The 10,649-nt window shown below is 46.1% G+C and overlaps 1 pseudogene; it reads right to left on the bottom strand.

Annotated features, from left to right (window-relative positions):
- Positions 1 to 5,621: 5,621 nt before the first annotated feature.
- On the bottom strand, positions 5,622 to 6,617 carry LOC120230182 (annotated as a pseudogene).
- Between the last annotated feature and the right edge of the window lie 4,032 nt (positions 6,618 to 10,649).

Raw genomic sequence — 10,649 nt, 5'->3', positions numbered from 1 at the left:
CATCAACTTTATCTCAAAAGTTGATAAAGAGGCCCTAACTGGGTTCAGTCGCATACATGCGACCACCATGCAGGGGTTCTCAAGAGTGTATGGTGATCTCAAGGCTGTGTCCTTGGAGCAGTGTGGGAAGGGCAAGCCAAAGTCACATTCCGAGGACAGGGGAGGGGGTGAGGAGCCTCGGAGAGGCCAGGGCCAGCTCACAGGTCAGTGGGTGGTCATGCCTTTTCAGTGGCATTCCCCGATGACCGCAGGGCACTGAGGTTTGATAGAGGGAGTTGTAGACAAAAACCTCAGGCCACCCCAGTACAGCAGTACAGCCAGGCTCAGGTAGCTGCAGGTGGATTCCCTACCTTTCCACTCCCCCCAGTCCCTTTTGCTCGGGGGGAGAGGGAGGGTTGTCAATGAGAGAGCTCTCCCCACCAATAGGTGCTTCATCTACTCTGTTTCCCTGAGCACTTCTGGGGGTACAGGGAACACCCGCAAACTGGTGCGCCTCTCGTGGTTGGCGTGGGGCAGTCCATGAATACAGGCTTGCTTTTTATTTGCACTTGGACTCTTATCCCAGCTGCCTCTCTGGACGCTTGATTACTTGACATCATTCAGCGAGCCTTCCCGTTTGGAAACCCGGAGTGTCTCTTCAGCTGAAGGAAACAGAGTTGGTGAGCTTTTTGGATCCGTGGGTTTATAGTTTTTGTCAAGTTTAGAAAATTATTTGCGGGGCGCCTGGGTGGCTTAGTCGGTTGAGCGTCCGACTTTCGCTTAGGTCATGATCTCACGGTTCGTGGGTTCGAGCCCCGCGTCGGGCTCTGTGCTGACTGCCAGCTCAGAGCCTGGAGCCTATTTCAGAGTCTGTGTCTCCCTCTCTCTCTGACCCTCCCCTGCTCACGCTCTCTCTCCTAGAAGTAAATAAAAATATTTTTAAAAAAAGAAAATTATTTGCATTATTTCTTCAAATATTTTTTTCTTTCCCACCTTCTCTTTCTTCTCTTTCCAAATACACATATATTAGGTTGCTTGAAATTCTGGTATACCTCGCTGGTATCCTTTTCATTTCTTTTCAGCCTTTTTCCCCCCTCTTCTCTCTGGCTTTCATTTTGAGTAGTTTCTGTTACTATGGGATCAAATGCACTGATCTTTTCTTCTACAGGGCTAATCTCTGTTAACCCTAATTCAGTACATTTTCCATCTCTGATGCTGTGTTTTTCATCTCTGGAAGTTTGATTTGGGCTTTTAAAAATAAATATAACTTTCGTGTCTGTCGTTAACATGCTAATGCTTTCCTCTACCTTCTTGAACATAGGAAATATGATGTTAGTAACTGTTTTCATATTCTGAGTTGCTAATTCTATTTACTGTTTGTGTTGACTTATTTTCCTTCTCATTACATGTTGTATTTTCCTGCCTCTTTGCATGCCTGGTAATTTTTGATTGGATGACAGACACTGTAAATTTTATATTATTGGGTATTGGAAATTTCTGTATTCCTATAAATATGCTTCCATTTCATTCTGGGATTCAGTTAAGTACTTGGAAATAGTTTTGTCCTTTTGAGTCTGGCTAGGTGGTACCAGAGAAGCATTTATTTAAAAAATTATTTTAAATGTTTATTTTTGGGAGAGAGCGAGATTTTTGGGAGAGAGCGAGAGAGTGTGCGTGCGTGCTCATGCATGAACAGGGGAGAGGCAAAGAGAGAGGGAGACACAGAATCCGAAGCAGGCAAGCTCCAGGCTCTCAGCTGTCGGCACAGAGCCCAACATGGGGCTTGAACTCACGGACTGCAAGATCATGATGGGAGCCAAAGTCAGAGGCTTAACCAACTGAGCCACCCAGGCACCTCCAAAGAAGTGTTTAATGTGGGGCTAAATTTGTCTCGCTTGTATTCTCCTGAGTATTCTGCCCAAAGCCGCATGAGTTATGAGACTTGCCACGCTGGCTGGCGGAGTCTTCCCAGCCTGAGGGGGTGGTCCTTTTGTGTTTTGGGGGAGTGGTTCTTTCCCTGTTTCAAGTTTCCTGCCAACACGTGCTCTGATCAGCATGTAGCCAGATACTTCAGGGAAACCCTTTGGAGACCTCCAGAGCTTTCTCTGCGTCTTCTTTGGCACTCTGCCCTCTCAGATCCTACTGTCTCTGCTTGTTTGGGCTCCAAATTCTCGATGCACAGGGTTCTGGGTTCCTCCTTTCGGTGCAGTGCTGAGGGCTGGAAATTATCTCAGGAACACAGATTGGGCAACAACAGAGCTTATCTTGTTTGTTTTTCTTCTCTCGGCAGTGTTGTCTTGAGCTGCCTATTATTGTCTAATAACTATCTATCGAAAATGTATCTTTGTCTTTTTGCATATTAATAATTTAAGTCAGGGGAGTAAATCTGGCCTACATTATTCCATGAGAGCCAGAAATAGAAGTCCCATTGTTGCACTTTTTTTTAAGTTTATTTATTTATTTATTTATTTATTATTATTTTGTAATGTTTTTTAAATTTATTTCTAGGAGAGAGAGAGAGAGAGACAGCGTGAGCAGGGGAGGGTCAGAGAGAGAGGGAGTCACAGACTGAAACAGGCTCCAGACTCTGAGCTGGCAGTCAGCACAGAGCCCGACGCGGGGCTCGAACCCACGAACCGCGAGATCATGACCTAAGCGAAAGTTGGACGCTTAACCGACTAAGCCACCCAGGCGCCCCTATTTATTTATTTTGAGAGAGAGACAGAGCATGGGAGCAGGGGAGGGGCAGAGAGTGAGAGTCCCAAGCAGGCTTCAAACTGTCAGCGCAGAGCCTGAGTGGGGCTTGAATCCTGGAACTATGAGATCATGGTCTGAGCCAGACACTTAATCCCCTTGGCCCCCCAGTCACCCCAGATGGTACTATTTTCTAGATACTTTCTCCTCTCCATTTTTCCTGCTTTTTCCATAGTAGGAAGTTGTACTTCCTTGATTCACCCTTGATGTCTCTTAATCTGTTCTCTCTAGTTTTTATCTCTTTGTATTTTTCCTCTTGGTTCTGAAGGGTTTACTCAAACTCTAATGAAAATTTTATTTCTGCAATTAAGTGTTTAATTTTCAAAAGTAGTTTCTTATTCTTAGGGTTCTTTTAAAAAAAAAAAAAAACAGCATCCTGTGTTTGTTTCACGGTTGCTCTGACCTGTCAAGTCTTTTAGAATTTGGATTTTTGTGACCTTCTCTTCTTTCCAAATTCTATTTCTTCAAGAGTCAATTTGTTCTGTTTGCTTGTTTTTTGTCTTTCTCCCTTATGCTGCTAGTCTTTCTCATTGTCTGGTAATCTTTAGGTGTCTATTTATATTAAAAAGGCCAAGGCCTGTGGTGCCTGGGTTGTTCAGTCGGTGAAGCATCTGACTTCAGCTTAGGTCATGATCTCACTGCTCATGAGTTCGAGCCCTGTACCGGGCTCTGTGCTGACAGCTCAGAGCCTGGAGTCTCTGAGCCTGGAGCCTGCTTTGAGTTCTGGGTCTCCCTCTCTCCCTGCCCCTGTCTAGTTCCTGCTCTGTCTCTCTCAAAAATAAAAGTTAAAAAACAATTTTTTTTAAAGGCCAAAGCCTATCATTTTCCTTTCAAAAGACACACAAAAATGATCTTGGGCACCGTAACTGATGTCTTATTTAGTAGGATAAGTTGTTTGTGTATTAGAGGCAATAAAAGGTTACGAACCCTAATAGGAGATTCTTTTCAGTACCTCTGCTGAGACCACAGAATTGTGAGCTGGAGGCACAAAGGAAGCAGTGGTGAGACATGCATACCCATCTGTTTCTTATGTGATTTCGATAATTTGAAAAGCTTACTTGCTGCTTCAGGAATGAACCAAAATAAAACTCCATCCTAAGCAGCGATTGAGTCCTCATTTCCCAATTTTGGACCTGGACCAGACTTTATTGTTCAACCTTGCATATACTAATGTTTTTGGGGGATCAATGCATGACGCTTGGGATCCCCTTTACTTGTCTTTGTACATCAGGCAGCCTTTTCTAGAGGCAAGCACCTGTACCCTTGTTGGATGTGGGCCAGAAGTTCTGGGAAGGAATGACATGTGGGGGTATAAATACCCCAGTCCCCTCACCCCTTGGCCAGTATATTTCTGAGGAATGTGTTCTACACCATTTCCTTAAGCTTCACCACAGGATTAAGATGTACTCACCCACCTTGATGGCTGGCTTATTGGAAGTTTTCCCTTCCCTGTGTCACTTCCCATTCATTCGGGGGCTGTCCTGCACCCCCCAGGAAAACTACATGATCTCAGTCGTCATCTCAGGATCTTCTTGGTTGTGAGGGGGGTGGGGCGGTTATCCGATTAAGGTCAATGGGCCAAGGTTGACACCCTGTCCACACCTCTTTACACCAAGAGCCCTACTCTTCTCTCTCTAAAAGTTCATTGGGAGAGATTGATAAAGGGGAATAAGTCCTCATTCTTGTGCTTCTTATAATGTGCTCTATCCTGCTCACCGCGGAAGGATGCCACCCAGAATGTGGCAGAGTGGCCTCTTACTGGGACTGTTAAACCACAACAAACACAAATCTTCAAGACTGGTTGAAACAGGCACCAGCTGTCACAAAGAGTCTCTTCTGTTGCTGCTGGGGTTTCATATCTGTTTATCTCTACTACCAACCATAAGGTGCTTTTCTCCTCCTGCAAAAATAGAAAGCTGCAGTAACGTAAAAATCTGCAACTATTATACGCAATTAACAAAGCAGGTATTTTTCCAGGCAGTGGTTCTCAAAGTTTGGTGTGCGTCAAGATCACCTGAGGGCTTATTAAAACACAGATTAAATGACAGCCTTCCCCCAAAGGTCTCTGATCCAGTAGGTCTGGGTGGGACCAGAGGGTCTGCGTTTCTAGTAAGTTTCCAGACGATTGGTCTTGTCCAGGGAACACACTTTGAGAACAGTTCTTTAGGCAATTGTCCTTCGTCCCCTAGCTTAGATGCTTATATTTTACAGTCTGTTCCTTTCATGGACTCTTCTAAAACGATCTCTGTAGTTTTCCATATCATTGTACTGAAGCCAGTAGATTGTCAAGGTCACTTATTAGTGATGACAGGATATTTAGAGTTTTCTATGTAGTTCTCTTTGGGCTAGCACATTCTACACTAGCTGCTCTTTAAACCTTGTAAACTATGAACCTGACTCATTTAATTTTGAATTTTCATTTTCATTTTTGTTGTGGAACAGTTTTTATATCCACTCAGGGTTGCAGCAGTGGCTTGACTCGTGTCTTTGTGAAAGCTTCCTGTCTTCTGTCAGCCTCTTAGCCCCGGGGGTGCCTGAATGGTTTGGTTGGTTATGTATCCAACTCGTGATTTCGGCTCAGGTCATGAGCTTGTGGGTGGGAGACACAGCCCTGTGTCAGGCTCTGCACCAAGTGGGGAGTCTGCTTGGGATCCTGTGTCTCTCTCCCTCTGACCCTCCTCTGCTCACGTTTTCTCTCTCTCTCAAAAATAAATAAATAAATAAATAAATAAATAAATAAATAAATATTAAAAAAAAATGTTTGGCCTGGCCCTGGTTCGGGAGGGAAGAAGGAGGGGATGGTAAGGAGCGTGGGAAGGAAGGAGAGAAGGAAAGGGGTAGAGAGGGCAGCCTGAGGGGTATTCCTGGGCAGATGCAAACCCTCATTTCTAGTAGGGTGGTATCGAGGGCCCCGGGAGAAGAGAAGCGATGACTCTCACGTCCCAGGCCACCACGCAGGAGCCAGTGCTGGAAGCTGGCTCCGAGTGAACAAAGGGAATCTTGGGAATCCAAACAAAAGCCCAAAGCGAAGGCCTTTATTCTAAGAAAAGTCCTCTTTGCTGTCCAAAGGGAGCCACCCTGCAGTTTTATTTCTTGTAGAAAAACAATCTGTCCCTCTCGCCCTCCTTTGTCTGCATTCACAGCAAAATAAACAGACAGCCGCTCCCCAACGAGCAGTGGTCCCACGCCTCCTGGCCCCAAGCACCTGACAGCCATAGTCTTCCCCCTCTGGTTCTTCTGATTCTTCTGCCAGCACGGGCACGCCCTCAGGCAAGTCCTCTCCCATCGGCCAGAAACTTCTGGACTGGACACCCTGCATGTATTTGATGGTTACCTTGAATTCAGCCATCGCACACTCAAAAAGCTTCAGCACATGGGCCTGCTCTGGGGCCAGCACAGCGCCCTCCTTGCACACCGTGTGGTGGGACAGCAAGGTCACCACCCTCTCTTTTGAAGATGGTGGACAGGGCCGGCTGCCTTCTCTGTGGCCCCAGGGTCCAGGGTCACGGTGAAAGTTGCTTTGTTTCCAGCTCTGGCGAAGTCCGTGCCCCTGTGTCTCCTGAACCACTTTCACCTCCTCCTGCGGTGGGTGAGAAGGAGACAGACTTCACCCTTGAACCCCTTGCTGACCTGATGCAGGGTGTCCTTGTACTCGTCAGATGGGCTTCAAACCAAGGCCACCAGCATCGCTTTGTTTTGGCCAGAGAACGTCTGGCTGTCCTTCCGTGTGCTGATCCCTGGAGACCAGCCACGGAGAAGGCGAAATGGTACTTGTATATGTCCAGGCACCTCCACAGCTCCTCTGTCAGGCTCTGTTTCAGTTCTAGGCCTTTCTCAGCAGTTTCGGTTTAGGAAACTTTCTTGTTGTGCTTGGATTTGGGCATCTCGCTGCAGGTAGAAGCAGTGGAAGGGGGTCTATCTCATTTAATTTAATTTAACTTGATTTTTAAAAACATTAACAAGATGTTGTTTTTAAGTAATCTCTACAGCCAGCGTGGGGCTCACACTTGCAACCCCCAAGGTCAAGAGTTGTGTGCTCTACCTACTAACCCAAGAAGGTGCTTCCTCATTTAATTTAACTTAATAATTTAATTTTTGTTTAATTGAATTTAAACACCAATGAGCAATCTCATTCTTTTCAGATGTAACACTTAATTAGCATATGCAAATATATTGCAAATACAGTGGAGATTCATTTCCAGTCTTTTCAGGATTCTTTTTACACACGTAAAGTGACAGACTTTGAAGTAAAAGCTCTGATCTCTTCCTTAATTCTGATGTATTTGTGCTGTATTTCTAGAATAAAGAAGGGGGTCCCCTGAGGAGTTTCTGGGAAGTTCAGTGGATACGGATGCCAGGTAAGGACGGAGAGAGCAAAAGGGAACGATGTCAGCTGAGTGGCCAGCAGTCGATAGTCAGGAGGGTCACCAGCAAAGCCTAATCACACGGTGGAGACCAGGAGGGTTGAGGCTCGGGGCAGGTCAGAGAGAAGGAAAGCAGGAGCAAAGGCAGCTTGGAGGGGAGGGGCCGGAGGAAAAAAGTCGGCNGGGCGAAGCAAAAAGCACAGCCCGAGTTGGAAGAGACAAAGCACGAGTCGCCTCCTGTAAACCTTAATCATGAAATATGCTGCGGTTTTATGTAATAAGACACATTGTGGCATTCAGTTGCTGAGAGCAAAAGAAGTTTAGAGCCTATTTTACATGAGACATTGTTAGGTGGGTGGGGCAAGTTCATTATAGCTTACGTCACATGGGTCATTTTCCATGTGGCCTTTGTTACAAAGGAGAAGTCCTTAGTCACTCAGAGAAGGAGAAGGGGGAGGGGAGGGGAAAGAGAAGAAGAAGGGGGTGGGGGAGGGGAAGAGAAGAAGGAGCAGGCGAGGAAGAAGAGGAGGAGAAGGAAGAGGGAGAGAGGGAGGAGGAGAGAGAGCGAAGGGAGGGGGGAGAGGAGGAGAAAAATAAGACTTGGTGAAGAAATGTAATTTATCTAATGACAAATACATGATACGATATGCTTGCTCTTGGAAACTGAATTTGCTCAATACATTGCAAAATGAACACACTTGTGATATTCCTGCTTTTTCAATTTAGGCAGCCCATGCTCCCACCGCACAGCGTGTCTTTCAATTCACTATTACCTTAGGGTTCTTTTGCTAGTTGGAAAGCACTAGATTCTAGTCTTTTTTTTTTTTTTTTTTACATTTATGTATTTTTGAGAGACAGAGTGAGAGACAGAGCATGAGAGGGGGAGGGGCAGAGAGAGAAGGAGACACAGAATCTGAAGCAGACTCCAGGCTCTGAGCAAGCATTCAGCGCAGAGCCTGACACGGGGCTCGAACCCATGACCTGTGAGATCATGACCTGAGCCGAAGTAGGACACTTAACCGACTGAGTCACCCAGGTGTCCTGTAGATTCTAGTCTTAGATTTATCTTACAAGCCTGTTCAAAAGAACATTACCTGTAACTACCCAAATGTCCATTACTGGATGAGTGGATGAACAAAATGCAAGAGAGGAGACAGAGAGAGAGAGAGAGAACTGAAATATGCTACAATGTAAATGGACATCTAAAACTTCACACTAAGTCAAAGAAGCCAGACATACAACGTTACATATTATATGATTCCATTCATATGAACCACCCAGAATAAGTAAATCCATAGAGACAGAAAGGAGATAGGTGGTCTTCAGGGATGGGGTGGGGGTGGGTATGGGAGTGATTATTTAATGTGTGTGGGGGGCTTCCTTTTGGGGTGATGAAAATGGTGGTACTTGAAATGGGTGGTGGCTGCAGACATCATGAAGGTACTGATGCCACTGAAATTGTCCACCTAAATGGTCAATTTTAAGTTATGTGAATTTCACCCCGCATGAAAAAGAGAGAGCCTTTTGCCTGTGGCACATCAGGTTCAAATATATTGTGAAGTTTTGCACTCAGCTCCCCTCTCCCAGAGCACGTGGGGATGAGTTGATCAGATGCTTCTTCCAGCGGCTCTAACCTCACAGCAGAGGAGGGAAGCTGGACTCTTGTCAGAGAGCAACTCCTGCGGTGGTCTCTGCATTGCTGTCCGCCCGCCACCTGCTTGCAGTGTATTCAATAAACTTCCATCTCCTTTTCTTTCTCTGTAGGGTGAATTCTTGCACTGCCTGCCCTGCTGGCTTCCACCCGATTGGGTCACCCCACATTTGGTGGTTCCCATCCTATTGGGAGACCCCACATCAGTGCCACCGCCCCCCGCCAACATTTGGTGGACCATGCATGGCGAGCCTTTGCCAGCCGGAGCTCTCACTGGATTCTCCGGGAATTTCTCAGGACTTTCTCTCGTGGACCAACTCTGGTAATTCTTGGCGAACTGATGACCTCCCATGGAAGTGACTCCTCAGTGAGGATCTCAAGCGCCAGGAGGATCCAGAGGGACTGCACTTGCCCAAATGGATGAAGGATTTCACCTTTTCTCTTGGGAGGGATCCTTCCCTTCCTCTCCTTTCTCTCTTTTTAATTTAATCATTATTTATTTTTGAGAGAGAGAGAGAGACAGAATGTGAGCATGGGAGGGCAGAGAGAGAGAGGAGACAGAATCCAAAGCAGGCTCCAGGATCTGAGCTGTCATGTCAGCAGAGTCTGACCTGGGGCTTGAACTCACAAACCACGAGATCATGACCTGAGATGAAGTTGGCTGCTCAACCAACTAAGCCACCCAGGCGTCCCCCTTTCTCTTTTTGAGCTCTTTGGCAGACTAACCCTAGTGCTTCACAGACAACTGAAGATCTCTGGCCAGGGCAGCTCCCTGGTGTGGTCTGAAGGTCTGAGAACAAATAAGTCGGACTGTCCACCCCTGTGTGGGTGAAGGATCCCTTTGTTCTGCTTTCTCATTCTATCCCCCAAGGTCCATTCTACAGGTGGGGGGTGGGAGGGTGCAGGCAGTGGTGACTCTACCCTGGAGAATCTGCACACATTCCAGGCTCTGTTGGGACCCTTTCCTGACACTTTCCTTTCCTGACTCTCAGATGCCTTGTATCTTAATCTTAAAAAAAAAAAAAAAAAAAAAAGAACCCTCATACAAGCTAGACTCCTGTGATGAAGGCAGAAGCTGAGGCACATGAGCAGGAAAGAGAAAGAAAAGAAGCGCAAAGAATCTCGGCCACAAATTCTGCATTTTAGAATCAATGAAAGAGAATCAATGGAAAAGTGCTTACATTTCCACACCGGGAAGAAACAGGCTCTGTAAGAGTCCTAGCTATGGGCACAGATTTAATTTAGTCACAAACCAAACAATTTAAGAGGGGTTATATGTGTGCTGATTCCAAATCAGGTACATGTAGTGCCTAAGACTCTGCAGATGGGAAATCCTAGATACACCCACCAGGAAAAGGGCCGCTGAAGACTTTATCTCTGGATCTGAATTTGCCACTGATTTACTGGATGACCTCGGCATTCATTCATTCATGCATTCAACAAGGAGAACTTGAACACCTATTAAGTGCTAATAAGGACTCTTCTAAGTGCTAGGGGTCTAGCAGTGAACAAGACACACAAAGTGTCTGCTTTCATGGAGCCTAGAGTCTAGTATGGACACAGGCAAATGTGCAAAGAAATATTTGTTGAACCCAAATGACATAATATAGTCAGAATATAGTGAATATAGAATATAATGACAGAATATAGTGTCAAGTAGTGATGATGTGCTATGAAAAAAAAAATAGTAAAGCGGGGTGAGAGACAGTGAGAAGGAAGATCTCCAGTGAGAGGAAACATTGCAGCACAAAGACAATGCAATGAGTAGGCTGTGTAAGCAGAAGGTGTTCTGGGCACAGAGAAGAAGGGGGACAGAGGCCCTGGGACATACCCGTTCCAGGCACGGCCAGGAGGAAGGAGCAGCCAAATGGAGAGGCAGGAAGGCCAAGGCCGCAGTGTGT

The sequence above is a fragment of the Hyaena hyaena genome, unplaced genomic scaffold (genome assembly GCF_003009895.1).
Source record: "Hyaena hyaena isolate Hyena2069 unplaced genomic scaffold, ASM300989v1 scaffold_2, whole genome shotgun sequence".
Lineage (NCBI taxonomy): Eukaryota > Metazoa > Chordata > Mammalia > Carnivora > Hyaenidae > Hyaena > Hyaena hyaena.
Note: the sequence above shows the minus strand (reverse complement) of the source record. Positions and strands in the feature narration are given on the sequence as shown.